The 18,121-nt window shown below is 38.6% G+C and overlaps 1 protein-coding gene across 10 annotated transcripts in view; it reads right to left on the bottom strand.

The window, feature by feature from the left end:
* Positions 1-18,121, bottom strand: part of SOX5 (SRY-box transcription factor 5) — a 643,908-nt gene that overhangs the window by 307,236 nt on the left and 318,551 nt on the right. The window contains exon 1 of one of the 10 annotated variants that reach the window (XM_057405232.1): positions 16,053-16,148. The exons of 8 other annotated variants lie outside the window; for them this stretch is intronic. The gene's annotated coding sequence lies outside the window, so the exon portion shown is untranslated. Of the gene's footprint in view, positions 1-3,499; positions 3,521-16,052; positions 16,149-18,121 lie in introns of those variants that run through there. One more of the 10 variants, XM_057405234.1, reaches the window with a different exon arrangement.

Genomic DNA, 18,121 nt, shown 5'->3' on the forward strand with positions numbered 1-18,121 from the left:
CTAAAGACCTGTTCCAAGTGCCAGACACTAAAGCTGCAGCTACTGACCCGTCAAAATCAATAAGTCTCTCTAGAAGTTGCTACAAGATGCAGAAAACTTGCTTTGATATAGCATGAAAACTTGCTTTAATATAGCATGAAATTGATATTGCATGAAATAGCATGATGATGACCCACTAGCATGGAAGTAAGGTATGCAACTGAGAAAATGGTCCTTCAGCTTCCAGATTCTCTTCTGTGGCCTCTTCCTTCATTTTACTTTCAGTGGCAATGAGTCAAGTATTAAAATTATTTTAATACCTAATTCACTGAACTAGGAGAGAAATCTCCTCCCACAGACAAATTAGCTTTTTATTCTTTCTGAACAGTTTGAACCATTTCATTTAAAGCATAAAAGATCTCGACCAATCCCAGACTCTCCTGCATTCCAGTGGTTGGGCCACTCTCCTCAGAAACACACATCTGACCCCACTCCAGCAAGATGAGAGACTAACCCTCACAGAGCAGCACTTAATTTGTGGATCCAGAGAGATCTCTGAGGAAGATAAGTGCTACACTGTTCGTTTCTACTGAGACAGCAGCACTTCTGAGTCCACTTTAAGTTAAGGATCTCATGCGATTGGGAAGTTTCGGCACAATCAGGGTAGACAGAAGCTAAGAAGAGGTTCTTGGGATCACAAGATTTCATTTAGGCACTTATGCTCTGTCACTGTTCACTTTAAACACTTGCAGATCTGAGCCTTAGCGCAGCTCCAATTAAAGAGAACAAGATATTCCCTATGTAAAGAAAATTGATGTGGTTGGAGTAAAATCCCCAGACAGCAAACAGGCTGGAAATACATGTAAACTCAAGAGTTTGAATCTGGTATTTAGCAACCCCTTAGAATTAGTATTTTTGTTTCTTAAAAATACATGTTTGACACAACTTTAATATCTGCTCATAGCCATTCAAAAGTTCAAGGAGTGGCAACAGTTAATTTTTGTTAAGTATCACTGTCAATCTGCACTAGGATATGTGCAGAACTCATCACATGGTTCTTTCGGTACAGTTAAACAACCCACTCAGATAAGACAACGTAAGATAGCAGCACTATGATATGAACTAAGTACTATTGTATTATCAGGACACTTTCAAATGAACACTCTAAAGACACTTAGTAATTTCTAAGCAATTTTGACTATAAAATTAACCCTTTTCTGATTTCAACATGCATCACCAAAAAATACATATCATGCAATCTCTAGATACAGAAAACATAATTAAGGTAAAGATGTGCTGCCTATAACAGTTTGAACAGCTAACTCGTAAGGTTGGAATTCCCCAATTTATAAAGCCACTACTGGTCCAGTTTCTTTCAGATCTTTAAGGTCTTGTCAACTCTAAGTATCCCAACTCTGAAAAAAAGTATCTTTTTTTTTTGTGGGGCTTCTGAGAGAATTGGGTAGTTAGTTGTTTTTTTTTCACAGCGCTTTCAAAATACAGAGTATTGCATAAGTGCATGGAATTGCTAAAAGAACTGACAATGGAGCTGGAATTTTCCTTTGGTGAAACACTTGCCTCAACAGCTACGGCTTCTCTCATTGAGAGACTGTTTTCTTTGAATCACTGCTAGTATGTTATTAACTTCTGTAATAGATGGCACGGATTTGTGGAAACCAAGTCCAAAGTTCAGAATAGAGATAGATCTCAGCGGGGATATATTCTGCAGCTTCCTTTGGAGTCCTCTCATCAGTCAAATGTTGATAAAAAGGCAGAGATGGCGCAAGGGATGGAATACTACTTACTGGATGATGTGGAAGTGTCATGAACATTTGAGGAAAACAGTATTTGCTCATACTTTGTTGTCATTGTTTTGGATTTATGGCTGTTCTGAAGAGATGAGGCTAACAGTGTCAGCCATTGTAGCTGATACGCTGTTTGGTCTGGTATTTGGATTTTGGTCAACAGAGCATTTTTCTTTATATGCATGTCAAATATCCAAGATCTTGAGGAATGTTGTTAAACCAGAAAACCTTTTGTTGCAAATCTGATATATTTCATGTCAATAATGCTGCAAAAAAAAGCCACTTATTTTGTGTTATATACTATTTGCTTCCAATTAGCCTGAAAAGAGAAGAGCAAGGAAGAAGGTGAAAAGACCAATGAAACTCAGAACTTTTGAAGTTCTTCAGAAAGGTTCTGTTCAAACAGCAGCTCGAAGTATAGTCTGGTTCTTATTTTATCCTAAGTTGGCTTATCCATCTACCATAAGGACTTCTTTAATTCCTGTAAAACAACTGTGTGTTCAGGAGAGTGTCTATTCTGAAAATGTTTCTATTCATAAAAACGGTCTTGCTGAATTCTAGCTCTCCAGTATGTTTGCAACTCAATGTGAGATTTACTGGCTGACAGATAAAAGATGTCTTTTTCAAGCACCAGTCCTGAACACTCAGTAAGGGATCATAAAATCAATCTGGTTACCTAGTGGCTCATCCAGCAACAATAGGAACAGATAATTTGTTCACTGTCAACACATGGACAACTCCATTGCCTTCACTGCCTTCAGTGGGGTTGTACAACCTTGTGGAAGAGCCACATTCAGACTCCTGCTCCTGATGCACAAAACAAAGGAAGTTTCATACCACTGTTCTCTGAAGCTGCTGCTTGTACAGTGTGGAGCAGGGGTCGGCAACCTTCCAACGGAGATGTGCCAGATTGTAATTTTCTTTCCCAAATTAGAGTTTAAGAATGCTGGCAGGAACTTTGCAGGAGCCAACAGACGCTGCCTCTCAAAGAGGCAACACGCTGCCAATCAGCTGATTGGCAGTATCTTGCCTCTGTGTGAGGCAGGGGGCTCTGGGCTCCCAGGGAATTAGGATCTCGGTAGGAACCAGTGCCTCTGAGGGATACCTCCTGCACAGGCCTTCCTATGTGCCATTCTAAAACTGCCCTATGGTGTTCAAGCCAGGAGTGGCCAGCTCCTAGCTTCTACCCTAAAAATCTGTCCAGAATTTGAAGCCATATCCCAGCTTGGGTACAGATTCTAGCATGGAGGCAAAGGACCAAAAGAAAATAGCATTGAAAGCTCCCTGCAGCTTGCAAAGTCATGGGAAATAATACAAACTTCCTGAGTCGTGCGAGTTTATTTGTAAGTCTGAATTTCTTTCCAGGGGCATGTGGGCAATTCCAGTGCCCAAACACACACTTTAGAGAAAAAATCCCTGAAAATAATGTGCCTTTGCACTTGCTTCAGATATATATACCGCTTTCACTTTCAGGGCTCAACAAACATTTTCTATTAGTTAGAGAGTAAATACATGTAAGTGTAACACACTGGTTAGGGTAAAATAGATAACTGCAAGCAACTCTGCATGTTTTAAATTAAAATACATTAGAAAACAAACAGGATTTTTCTCAGTTTTGTGGTGAGACAGTTATCTGAGCTTAACTGGGACACAAAGACTACCAATCTCTACTTTTTTCTTTCAAAAACTGTAAAAGGGGAGAAGAGTCTTCCCACCTCTTCCAGTTTCAGAGTGAGTAGCTATCATGTTTTGAAGACATACAAATCATGCTCATAACCAGAGGCACTGCCATCAGCCACAGTGAAGGGATACAAGGGTGGAACCATGCTTTCCTCAGTTCTCCACTTTGCTGTAAAACTGAGCAGTGACTGAATTGGTAGAGCTGCCACTGTACCCTCTTTGTGGCATTTCAGAATAGCACTACATCCCATCTTCCTAATTCCTTTTCCACACAGGCTGTAGTTCACAATCTTCCTCTAAGAACAGCAGTGTCTCTAACTTCTGTGCCACTGGCAGAACTGCACTGGCTTTTGTTCAGTAAATAGTCTAATTCTGCTGAGTTGGTAGCAGCTGAGATTGTTAGTGATATATTGTTCTAGCACTAAACACACTGTCACCTGGCAGGATGATTGACTAGAGTCTGAATCTTGCCAGAATAGTGTTTTGCAGTTCGTTTGGCATTTCTTTATTAAGTTCAGGTTAGATTCACTTAAGGAATGCGCTTGCCAGCTACGCCATGTTCGACTTCATATCCATCATGATGATTAATGGTCTATTTACAAAGATATTCAGAATGAAATTCTTACCTTCTTTCCCCAGCCCAACATAAAGCACACCTATCATTGTATTCTGTTGAAGTAAGCCAAATTCCATGAGAAACATTTTCAGACATCAGCACAGGATCTTTCCATACTCTGCACAAGTCCAAAACCTTCCAAACCTGAACGTGTATTTTCAGAGATTGAAATTGTTCAAAAAATGATATATTACTAAAAAGAAACCCTACTCTTCCCTTCTTTGTTTCCTTCCCCCCCCCGCCCCCTTTTTTGCCTGTGTTCCTCTAATTCAGTGAGCCATCTAGAATACATGAAATTTTGATCATCTGCCTCTATACCTATGCAATTATCAGAACAGCACTATTATAATGGTAGTGCCTAGGAACCTCAGCTGCCAGTGGATGGTAGTTGCTACATAAACACAGAGAAAATCATAGTTTCTGCCCCAGGCATTTTGCAAGTTATGAAACAAGAGGCAGCAGTTAGACTGCAGCAGTATGGAAGCAATGAAATACATTTGCTCAAGATTATTATGCAGTGGTCTCACAGAGACCTATCAAGCTTTTTTAGATATTAAGACAAACTATCAGTCCAGCCACAGATTCAACAACTTTATACAGCTCATTGTCAAGCACTGCAGACTACCATTGTTTTGTGGTTTATTGCTTAGGAATGGCTCAACTGTAACATTTCACCCTCTGCAGTAATGGACTTCCATCCAGGGCTGTCACTGCTACTTTGAAAGCTGAGAGTACAGACTGAAAGACACATCTGTGCTATGAAGCAGTTATGAAGTAAGGAGTTATTAATCCCTACAAGCATATAAATCACCATGCCCAAAAAGCGATACAGTTTCTCTAGTATATTTTACTCTCCCTCTGAAATACGAATTTCTCTTGCTCAATGTCCCTTATGATATCCGTAGATTTTTTTTTTTTCTTAAGTACCTAGGGCCAGATTCTCAAAAACGCCTGACAATGTAACTAGAAGATCGCTCTGTAGGATTCAAAACTGCTTACAGAAGTAGGGCTTAAGCACTTTTTAAAATCCCATCTGACACTTTGATGAACCTCCCAGCACCTAAATATCTTAGGCACTGACCCACCATGCTAAACAAAAAATCACTCAAAACTTCCTCCTCTTCTCATACACAGCTCAGTACTCTGTGACAATTATAAAACCTGGGTTAAATCTGGTAGCAGCCAAGTTTTCCCCTTAAGTATTTAATTAATCTTATTGCCAAAGTATTCTTCTTGAAACCTTGATAAAGAGCCACTTAGCACTCAGAATTAAAATTTATGGGAAAGAAAGCTCAAATGGGATTTGTCTCACCTAACATTATACATCTTCAGCATAGCTGTTAATATCAGAGCTAGGCTCCATTTGCAGTTAGCGGAAAGATGTACAGTCTCACAGGACAGAATTAATTTGACCCATTCTAACAAAAGGATTTGGTGAGTTGCATCTCAGAAGTGCCTTTATCTCTGCTTTGACCAGAAAGGAAGAACAGATGACTAACTACAGCTTTGAAGATGTCTGAAGTTAGGTGAGATGGATTGCACCACTGTGTCTGAAGTTAAAACAGGATGTTGACAGTCCAGTTTTAGGAATTCCTTTTCTGTCATTAACTCCAAACATAACCATCAGCAAATCATCTAACTTCTCAATGTTTCAGTTTATGTATCTATAAAAAAGGATATTATAGTGGTATTACATTCTAGATCCACTGAAAAGTCAAGGCAAAAGTAGCTCTTGAAAGTGTGCTGAGAACCTCAGAGAGAATATATTAAATACGTGTAAACCATATTAAAGAGACTACTAAAGAATTGGGGAAACAACTGACAAGACTTGGAACAAGGAATAAAAGAGATTAAATTCCACTCGCTGCACATAAATGTGGTGAATAGTCTATCTTACAAATGTTTAGCATGTTGCACATGCTCAAGAGATCTAATATTTCAAGGTGGATTTTCTCCACACCATGAGGAGAAGCAAAGAACTTGGTTAAATTGTCATCTAGAGTTACGGAGCGCATGCATGCTAGCAGAGTTTATTGTGGCGCTAAGCCTTGCAACAGTGTAAATGAAGCTCTTATTGCAGGGTGCTAATCTTCTCAGAATTCTTATTAAAAATGGATGATTGCATGTACTCCCAAACAGCCAGGGCATCAGTTTTTTGTTTACTAAGCCCATAATCATCGATCCCAGTGCATTTTTGCAAGCTTTTTATAAAGAAAAGGCAACATTTTTGAGGGTTAAGATGGTCATTTGCATAGATTATATTTTTTCCCTTTTTCCCACCTAAGAAAGTCTGAAGAAGAAACATGTAAGTTACTAGATAGGACAACAGAGTGAATTTTGTTTCTGGACTTGGCACTCTCCCAGTCTATGTCTTAAAGCAAATGGTTAATGCTCCAACACACAACCAGGGATGCCGTAAAGGAGGGAGGAATTGAGCACCCGAGGTGATTATAGCTGAAAACATGACTCTAATGTAGGGAAATAATTCATATTTAAATAATTGATTATTATCTACAAAGTTATCATTATAATCATGTTTATAATGAATGCATGTTTTACCAATTTGAAATAACTAAGTATTCTAATCTTAGCAAGCTTAAAGTCTGTTAATGAGATAAGAATATTTTCCTTTCTGCATATGTATTAACTGCTCTTTTTTTTTTTTTTGGTTCAGAAAAGATGCTTGCAAATGGATTACTCTGGGATGTATTCTTGCAAATTCACCAGTGTGAGTGCAGGTAGTATTAGGAGTGAACACTGCTGGGAAAAATCTAGGTAGCTGTAGGCTTTAAATTGTGCTTGCTACTTCAAATTGATATGGCCTTTCTCTTCAGTTCAATGGCCTTTCCATTCAGTTCAGTGATGTCTTCACTTCTGTATTTCATTAGTGGCTGAGCCAAATCCCAGTCCTGCGTATCTGTGGAGCATTTTCAACTCCAGGCTGCAGGATATGGAACATCCTTCTTTTAGTAGGAACTGATGATGCTTTTACAGAAGCATATCCTTTGGGTTTCCTCATTGGTATTTATTTTTCATTCTTCCCAGGCAGAGAACAAGCTTTCATTTTGAATGGAACTGTACTATAAATATCAACACTGTAGTCACTTATAAACCTATGCTCATACTGTGTTAGGTGTTAACTTTCACCAAAATCAATGGAATTTAGGAATTTAAATCTCTTTAAGGATTGGGGATTCAGTCTAATATAAGGAACTCTGGAAGTATTATACTTTGAAACCAACTGGCAAATAGAGTCACCAGAGAATATTACTACTTACTTTACAAACCAGACCTCGCATATTCTACATTTTACCTAGGGCTGTTGAATCACCGATGGCATAACAACATCATCTATACACTTATGGTGAACAGCTTGACACGTAGCAGAAAGACACCTTCCCCATGTGCAAACCTCACAGTTGCAGTCAACAGATAGATTCAAATTCAACATATTTGGCTTGGAAAGGTGGAAGAACTGACAACTGGTATTTTCCTGGATGTGTATTCAGACCCCTTCATCTGCTTTCCTAATAGCTTTTATCAGTGCATGGAATTGTTCCCCCTTCAGGTCATGATAATAAAGGGTACCAGTTTTTACCATTTCAAATCAAAAGGAGCATTGCAATATAGAGATCACCCTTTAGGTTACTACCTGTCCAATTAGATAGACTATGATGGATTTTCTGTTGTGTAATTTCAATTATATGAACGTACAGAATTTTGAAGCATTTTAAAATAACCTAAAAATACTGGTTTGCCCATTTTTGCAAGATACACACAACTTAAAATGCTACTGTTTTGCTGCACAGCGAAACACTGATTATCAGTAATAGATTGATCCTTCAAGAAAAGAACATGTCTTTTTACAATACTGCCATTGTTGAGAGACAAGTCCCCTGATAATCATAATCAGCACTTGATGTTCTAATTAACACTACTGAACATAATTTCTTCAGGAGTATGTAAACTGAAATAACACTTTTACTTTTACTAATCACATTGCTTTGCTATTAGGATAAAATTGTGTATTTTAGCTCAAAGCAGAAATCTGGACTAAACTTGCATTTATCAAAATACCAGGAGTTAAGCTCTGGTTGCAAGGTTACACGTCACATGTTTAATTACATGTGTGTGTGCAAGAGAAATTGAAAAGCAATGGGAAACTGGGAAGCAAAGCCATTTCCAGTATCACAGCCATTCTGCCTCTCCTCGTGTCTTTCCTATTTTATGAGCTCCTGGAAAAGGGAAGTCTGGGAACAGGCCTCCTCAAGAAGCAGTGCTGCTTCCTGAGAAGCAGTCCAGAAATACCAGAAACAAAACAGAAGCCCTGGGGTCTAATAAACAACATGCAGTCTCCATGGACTTTCATCCACTTAGAATGATTATTTTAACAGCATCCAAAAGGCTAGTGTATATACTGATATGGGCTACAGTAGCAGGGATCATGCCTTTGCCTCTACAGCGAGCATATGTAGAAGTGGTACCCTTCAGTAAAGTCTGTGTAGACAAAGAGAAGACATGCATTAGACATGTCTCAGGCTCACAGCCAATCCTTCTTCCAACTTGGTAGGGAAGTCAGCTACCCTGTGCTTTCCTTCCGTTTATAGTAATAACTTCTACCGTTTAGTTCTTACACAGCATAAAATAGTTGCTCACACAAAGAGCAGTATAATATCAGTGTCCTGCAGTCTCAGCCCAAATACAGTCTTAGTGGCTGTTAATTGGTAGCTTGTGATCCCAGGCCTTTTCCTAAATAGAATGCTCACCTTCAAATACCCTTAAAATTGTCTTTGAAAATGAGTTCACATTGCTGCCATTGTTAGTTCAGAACATCTATCCAATTCAGGCTTTTCATGTTTATTAATTAAAAGGTGACTGAAAATGACATTATCAAAGCCTACATTAAATTGCTCTCTTTGTTTTATGATGGTTAGAGGTCCCCAAATGTAATAGAAAAGGCCACATGTGTTACAATTATTATTTTTTTTTAAGCAGACACCACTTTGTCATCATATACTAGATTCAAAGCTAGAGGCCACAGTCAAACACACAAAAGAATAGCTGGCTTTTTCTCTTTCAAATTATTGATATGTAAGAGAGAGGACAGACTAATTGTTTAATCACTGGCACATCGCTTTAAATCTAATTCTCAGCACACAGAAAACACAAATGGATGGAAAGGGCACTGAGGCATTTGAGTTGATTGATGGCAGGTCAGTGGCCAATGCACAACAGTTTAGATATAAAAATAGCAAATTAAGAGCATCACATTCCAAAAGCATTATATGAAGCTGATCTCAACCACAGAGATGGTTAATACTATTAAAAGGTGGAAATACTAGCCAATGTGCTCACCCAGCTCAAGTGTGCAAAATTATATAATGGGTTGCACTGGGAAAGAAAAGGTAGGAAATTGAGGATAGGGCATATTTTTGCTACCCTGTAGAGCACTCACTTTGAAGCAATATTTGCTCATCTGAATAAATATTATGCTCCAGAAGCTGACCCTTTCAATTAAAAAAAATGACAATGTTACTCATGAAAAGCAGTCCCAATGGCCTCAAAGAGTACACGCAAGCCATCCAGTTTTCAAGCTAAATTCACATACATTTTAATAGCATGGGGCAAGTCCATCTACCCAGCAGGTAACTTTCTGTATAGCTAATATTTTGTACCTACTTGACATGCACAGCACTCTACTAATCTGGCCAATCCACTTGGTCTCAATGAAAAGACCGGAAGAAAGTCGCCTTGGTTATTACACTCTCTGAGGTTTCCTAACCACTTCACATAATTAGTTCTGAGAAGTTTTAAAATGCCTTTCCTATTCCTGTGATATGCACTAGATGTTTAACTTAAATATTTCATGTTTGCAGATCACTGGAGACCGTACAGCTGAACAGATTATAAAACATTGTAAAGTTTAGAACAACACATAGCAGACTAGTAGCATGCATTCCTAGAGGTTTATGAGGACAACAAGTCCATAGTTTTCTGATCACACCCTGTGGATTTCAATGTGAGAGTAGCATGAAAGAGTAATTGTAAAGTTTTTTAAATTTATTATTAGGCTCTGGGTTGAACATGTACTAGAGGAGAAAGTTGCTGTCAACAGCTGGAGAGTTAGCAACTGACAGAAGAATCAACAGAGCTCTGGAAAACCTCTGGAAGTGCAGCTGGAATCGGGATCGCTTATAGAGCCACTCAAGCTAACTGTGGGAAATTTGGGGATAAACATTTTACATCTTTTTTTATGATGCAAGGTGTTACTGCTTAGGGCTACAGTCCTGGCTACTTTTTATATCCACATGAAACTAACTCTGTGGGCTGCCAGGACTTGAACACTGTTTCAATACTCAGATCTGAGAACTCATAAGGAAGCTATAGGCTTTCAAGCATGTATGAAATGTGAGTTAAGAAGTTCATTCAAGTTAAATTTCTTGTGAATCTGTTTATGTAGATGGAATCAATTTGGCTACTTACCAAAAGTGAATCAGGATCTGCCTTTTGCCAGGCAGAAAAGATCAGGCAGTGTGCTACCTGATCAAGTGATTTATTATGACCCAAATTGTATACTTAGATGTAAATGTTCCCTTTGGATTTGCCTGCAAGGGCACAATTTGACCCTTTTTTTTTTTTTTCTGTTTGTTTTTTCTTTTTTTTTTTTTTTCCCTAGAAAAATGAAATCATGCCTCAGTAACACATCAAAAGAAATAGTAATTTGAAGCTGGCACCATTTAAGGATTAGTATTATCTATTGATATTTCTTTAATTAGATATTCCTCCTGTTCAAGTGATTCAATTTTTTTTTTTTTTTTCAGGAAAAAGAAAAGAAACATAAATTGTGCTGGAAATTAAAAGGGGACTCAGCCTTCAGCTGCAGCTTTTGCTCTTTTCTTGACACTACCTAGCACAAATGACAGGACTGGGAGAAAACCCAGCTAAGAATACCTCTCAACCAGGAAAATGTGCCAAAGCAATATATCACTCTTCGGTTGCTAATTCTGAGTAGTGATTTCAACAGGACTATTGCATGTTTGCAACATTCAGCAAATCATATTCAGGACTGGGACTGATAATCCTGACGTTACCCGAGAAACAAAACAGGCCAAGGGATAAATCATATGGAGAGCTACCTATTTGACTGTAGTGGAAATCCATCATAAAACCAGGGCATTTCTGTAATATAGTGTGGCTGAACTTTGCTGCTGAGTGTGGTATAGCAGCTCTGTGAATGAACAGAGAATTTCAGTCACTAGAGCTCAATTCATTAGCCTACATAAGCATTAACATTATTTCTTTGAAAGAGAGAAAGAATGGAACTATTTCACAGGTATTATTAGCTCTGTATACATGTGCAATATGATAGAACATACTATATTTGTATATTTTTGTTGGAGATATCTGGCTATTAACAGGGAACATTCACAATTAAAAATACATTATCCTCACCTAAAAAGGTCTGTCTTAACAAGTGACAATTGTTTTCATGATGCTTGGATGTTTAATAGCCTCCTAAAATTACCATAGATCAGTAACGTTATCTTCTATGATGGATAACCATTACACTATTTGTTTATGAAAAAATGCTTCTCTTAAGAGCACCACATTTAGGCTACAAGCTGCAGCTTTATTCCCTAGATGCACTGCTTTTCTTTTCAACTGAAACTGCAGAGAAAGTAAATACTGTCAAATCAGACAATGTTCCAAACAGCCATCATGACAACTTCATCTTAGTATGTCAACATACCAAGTGTTTCTCCTAGATACCTCAATGGGCCAGATTCAATGACCCCAGAGCCAGAGTAACTTGCAGCACTAGGAGCAGCTCTTCCTGCTGGCTAGATAAGAATAACAACAATAAAGATGTTCCTTAGAGAAAATAAAGATGACTGAAAGAACCAGTGAAAGAGGAAGACAAACGGACATGCAGAGGGGGATGCTGGAAAGAGGCAAATGGAAAAACAGAAATAAAGTTAAAAAAAAACCCACAGGATGTGTAGATAGGAAGGGAAGACAGGACAAGAATTTGAGCTATGACTGAGTTTATACTTAAAGCCCTCAAATTTGCAGTCTCCTGTTTTATTCAGACTCGTAAATACATGCAGCTTGCTCTGCCATTCTGCATTGCCAAGCAGGACTAACCATTCCCAAAGAGATCTCCTACACTACATAGAGACATTGAAGCCACCAAGACCTTTTGCTGCAGGTCTAACTATCTTCGAGCAGTTTCCTTTCAGACCAGGCCTGTTAGGGTTTGACTTTTTTGTCACACTATTAGATTCCTGCAGTCACTTTGTAGTAACACGCCAGCCAGTACAGGCCACACATAATATGTACAGGAGGGAAGGGGATATGCCAGAAAAAAGTAAGGTAAAACTCCTGCCTTTTTCCAGATGCACATTTAGAGATCCAGGCTAGGTGACTGCATTCATTCCTAGTAGAAAAGCCCCTAGCAGTCAACTCTTGTCAATAAAAACTACTGCAATAAATTTTTTTAAGTGCCACAGATACGGAAAAGCCTAAATGATCAGAAAGCATTTTGGGGTTTTTGTTTGTTAGATCCGAAGAGACAAGCTGCTATTTTATTGCTCTGTGTAGATGCTCCTGCTTTGATGGACAAAACGTCTAGAACAATTGGACCACAAAGTGACATAAATTCCAACAGAACAAAAATATATCCATTACCTACGGTATGTCCAGAATCAATCTCTGTGAGGGATGATTATGGTATTGACCTGGGATCTGTCAGTACATTTTCCTCTGAGAAGTCCCTAGCTCTTGTAGACAGAGCCCCTGTGGGGTTTATCTTTCATGTACACCAATATGAACTGAAAACTAAAAACTCGCCTTGTGTGTGTGCTTTTCTTAGCCAGATTGTAACAGTTAATTCCAGTGAATTACTGGCTGGATACAAGTTGGCTAAAAATGGGCTGTGAAGGAAATTAATATATATGGTAAAAAGGCTCTATATAGAATCATAGAATAGTTAGGGTTGGAAAGGACCTTAAGATCATCTAGTTCCAACACCCCTGCCATGGGCAGGGATGCCTCACACTAGACCATGTCACCCATCATCAAGTCCTCAGTGACTGAGACACTAAGCAAGTCACTCCACAATATAAGCCTTCCCACCTTAGTGCTCAGCCTACCTGGACAAACTCCAGTCAGTATCTGAATAAATTTGGTAATCAGAATGGCAGCAGAAAAGACTCAAAAGCTGAACAGGGGATAATCAACAACAGAAAACCCTTGCTGCCGAATGCATTGTAGCTTCTAATTATTAGAAAGTCCAACCTTCATGTTCATCTGGAATTAATATAATCTTTTTTTCAGACAGTCATTTGGTCTCTGGGGAAAACAGAAAAGAGTTATTGTATCTCCTTTGACAAAGGAAGACACAGTAATTGCAAGTGGACTAACTCCACAGAATTGCCTTCAAAGATCACATCAACACCCAGACCCAAATAACCCATCCAAGCCAAAGAACTAATTCATGTACAAAAGAAGAGCTCTGCTGGAGGGAAGAAACACCTATAGAACACAAACCTTGTCATGTAGCCCAGTGTGATGTAGATATCACCCTCATTGTTCCCCTGGATGCTAACTAAAATAAAGTCAGGAATTTTAATACACTGCTGACTAACGATTGAAACTGACACTTAAGGTTGTCTTGGCAGACTGTTCATCACACAGGAGCAAACCCACCATATGAGAAGCAATGTAACAAGCTGAAAACCATGGGCCAGGGCCTCCATGCAAACAGAATATCTCTATTATCTGGTTTACTCATGCACCCAAGAAAACTGAGGTCAGCTAAACAGCCCACAACAAAGTACTCAAAAGAAATACATGTGCTGCTCCAGTCTTTAAACAGTCAGAATCCCAGCTCTCCTTGAATGTAATAAAATTCAATGTGCTTGTGACACACGTTACTGCTAGGGTGGCTGGTACCTTGCCCCCATGAACCATTCAACAAAACATTTCTCTGGCCGGGATCCTCAGTGCTCATATCACATAGCTTGGGAGCCAAAACAAGGAGATGCTCACAGACAGGAGATGGCAAAGTTCCCCCAGGAATCCCAGTGCTCTACCCCATGTCAGTACAGGGTTGAGCATGTGTCATAATCCCAAAGACACGTGGTAATGCTAGTTTTAGGCTGCTTTCAGACCTCGAGTCAGAATGCACTTGTGGTTGATCTCATGACACAGTTCAGGCTTGGAAGCCGCACTTCAATTTTTCAAGAATCAGGTTAGCCAGCCTTATTCTGTGAAGGAGTACAGCATTTGAGGGACACCAAGTTCTTTTGTATTTGCATTTTTAAAACACTTCAAGTCTTTTACAAAAGGTTTACACTTGCCATAGAGACTAGAACTAGTTCAGAATCAGCATAAACATATTTAGCTGCCTTAAACCCTTATACATGGACAAAGAGTTTTTACCTGGCATTCCACAGACATCTCAAATTTTAGCATTGTAACAGCTTAAAGGATAGGAAATGGATTGCACAGTGTCTGATGCATTCAAAAGGGTTTTTTTTAAAGCCATTTACAGTATATCTGCAGGAGACTACTTTCAAACTGGGACTACCACTACATCAAATTGGAATAAATACATATTTTGCATGCTTATAAACACACAGACACAAGTCCAAATACACACACTGTGTACTTCTCTGCAAGAACTCAAAAAATGTTTCAACATCAGCTGATTAACCAAAGAAAATTACAGAAATGGACACAAATGTTCCCGTTTCCCTCTATATTGGAGTAAAGCAAGGTAAAACACCAACAGTGAGTGAATCCCTGGGTCCCAGACTGTCAGGAATACTGAGTGCCAGTCCTCAGCAAAAGCTCACCGTGGCTTTGCTATAGGGCTTACTTCTGCTCCAGCACTCTAGCTGAAGATCCCACAAAGCACTTACTCATACTTAGTCATGTAAGTACTCTGGCCCTTGTAAGATAAAGCCTCAATGAAATATTTAAGAGGCATGCATACAAAACCAAAGGTAACTGACATCAGAAATAACCAGTTTGTCTACTGGATTACTTTAAAAGAAAGGGTATCTTCATAATGATAAAAAGAGAAAAATCTACTTGAAAAATCAGGTAAATCATTAGAAAAGAAACAGTCTGATGTTTGTGTATTTAAATCTGATATAAGCATGTCCTCAAAACCTGAAATTTTGTGCTACTAACATCATTGCAGAGGACAATTACATGAAAACTTGGGCTGTGGTGCGAAGTGCTGAGGTAACTTCAGCTACAGAAACACAAAGGTTGCTCCTGTTTACCAAGTCCAATATAGATCTCATCAAGCTACTGTTAATTTCAAGAGTGTTTATCACAGCTGGGAAGAATTCATACCATAGAAACCTTGGCTTTACAAAAATAGTGGGTTTTGAAGTATGCTAATTACTTTATAAGTATACAATTACTGAATATACTTTAAAAGTAAACAGAAACAAGTGGATTGAGGCTGTGGCATAAAATGGAGGTGGAAGACTTTTCAGCAGAAGCATGCAAACATTTTCAGCACAGCTTTTGATGGATTAATACAGTATGTTTCCTCTTCTTCCCCCTCCCCACTGCTGCAGTTGCATCAAAATTTAATGAGCAAGAAAATGTAAGGAAAAATAACTATGGAATCATGTAGACAAAAAGATATAGTGGCCATAAAAAATCCTGAAATTGTCATTATTACTATTTATGTTACATTAGCACTCAAAATATAACACACACTTTACAAACACAGAGATATAATCTCCCTCCTAAAAAAAAAAAACAACTTTCTAAAGTCAGTGAGAATGAGGACATGTACTTCCTTGCAACATATAACTTCCTTGGGTGGGTTTCTAGTCAACACCTATGGTTTTATTCACTGTAGCTGGTACAGTGCTGTGCTTTGCATTTAGGATGAGAATAATGCTGATAACACACCGATGTTTTAACTGTTGCTGAGTGATGCTTACCGTAAGACAAGGGTTTTTCAGCTTCTCCAGCGATGAGGCTGGAGGGGTACAAGAAGCTGGGATGGGACACAGCTGGGACAGCTGACCCCAACTGGCCAAAGCGATATTCTATACCTTACGATGTCATGCTCAGCACATAAACTGGGGGGAAAGCTGACTGGAGGGGCCGCTGCTCAGGAGCAGGCTGGGTATCAGAAAGTTGGTGGTGAGCAACTGTTTTTCATTTGCATCACTCGTTTTTCTTGGGGTTTAATTTGCTTTTTGCTATTTTCATTACAATTGATAATAATAATATAATTATTTTTATTTTATTTTATTTCCATTATTAAACTGCTCTTTTACCCTTCCAATTCTCTCCCCTACCCCACTGAGGAGGGGAGTGAGTAAGCGGCTGTGTGGTGCTTAGTTGCTGACTGCGGTTAAACCAAATATGACAAATTCCCTACTCTTCAGCAGCACCTGAAGGAAACTGGAATCAGAGCCACTGCTCAGACACTATGATCTTCAATGTCCAAATAAAAGCCAACATAGAAATTATCCAAGCTACACTACAGGGCATGTTTTCAGCATTTCGGGGGTGTGGGAGGTGATGCTTGGAGATTTAGCTGCAAAACTCCTATTATTAATAGAAATTGCACAACTAGATCCCCATATTCTATATAGCAAAAATAATGCCTTACATTTCTCTCTGGTACCACTCCTGATCTGTGCTGACAGCTCTCTCATCATGAATAACATTATGTCAGGCTGCCCAATGATTCCTGAAACTGTCAACAATGTTTAAAGTCAAGTTCTCCAAACTTTTTAAAACTTAATCATCTTCACTCTGGAAGCATAAAAGTTGAATGCAATAGAAAATGTGCAGATTCATAGCAAGTTTTATTGACTTGCTGGCCAAAGACCTCATCTAGCTGCTGAAACATTTGCATACTACAAAGCACTGTATATAGGAAGACTGTCCTTAAAGGCCAGAATATACATGAGATGGCAGAAAGAGTTGAGAAAATATGGAGAATAGTGCATAGCGCATTTGAATTTTACACTAAATTATCAAAGCCTTCAGTCAATCCAGTGTATGCAATCAGCCTAGTTTGGGAAATTTCATAACATATATAAGCACAGCTGAGAAAGAAAGTCTTGAGAAATCTTAATTTCCTTGTCTTTTTCTGTTTAAATCTGACTCACAATGTCACTTTTTAAAGTGTGTAAGACCATCAATCCTTCCATTTCCCTTCATTTGTTTTTTTTTAATTACTGATCATCAATGTGATGAAAAGTTCCAGACGGAAAGCTTGAAGAAAGAATAATCAATGTATGCAGGTCCACAGGGGGGACTAGTAAAGAAAATACTAGCAAACAATCTTCTGAAAGGAAGCCAATCAATTTGACATTTTCAAACAGCTCAATTAAAAATAAATACATATATAGAACATTTCAAATTGAGTGCCTGATAAATGTTGTATATACTTTAAATGCCCATGTTTTACATTCTTCTTTGTTACTTTGGCACTCCCCTTTTCTTGTCTAGAAGGGTGTTTTCAGCAAGAATGACATTAACTGGTACCCCTGACCTACAAACTACTGACCAACATGCAGCCAAGCACACAACTGAATATTAGCAGGATCAGGAGGAGAATAAAATCTCTCAAAAGTGTATGCAACAAACAGATAGCAATGAATAGAAAAACTGTTTGTTTCCTGCTAAGTCAGTTATTCATTGTACATGAATTATAGCAGGTGCAACATTCCAAGACAGAAGCAAAAATTATTTGCAACTAGAGGAAGGCTCTGTAAACCTGCTCAAGAAGAACCACTCTGAAAGGGGACTTAACAGACCACCATGAAACCCCTACTCCAAAAAATCAACTGACTGCTCCTTTCCTGTTACATCTTTTTTCTTTTGAGTTCATAGTACTTCCATGAAAACCAAACCTTTCTCCTGTCATCATATATCACAGGAAGCATGTGCATGTTGGTAAACAGTAAGCCGGAGACAAAATCCTAGCAGGCTCATAGGAAAAACCATATAAGTGCTTGAATTGAACAGACAGCCACTCGAGATTTCAGGT

This window comes from Pezoporus wallicus, unplaced genomic scaffold, assembly GCF_028554395.1.
Source record: "Pezoporus wallicus isolate ANWC-B61680 ecotype Strahan unplaced genomic scaffold, APGP_CSIRO_Pwel_v1 contig_6789, whole genome shotgun sequence".
Lineage (NCBI taxonomy): Eukaryota > Metazoa > Chordata > Aves > Psittaciformes > Psittacidae > Pezoporus > Pezoporus wallicus.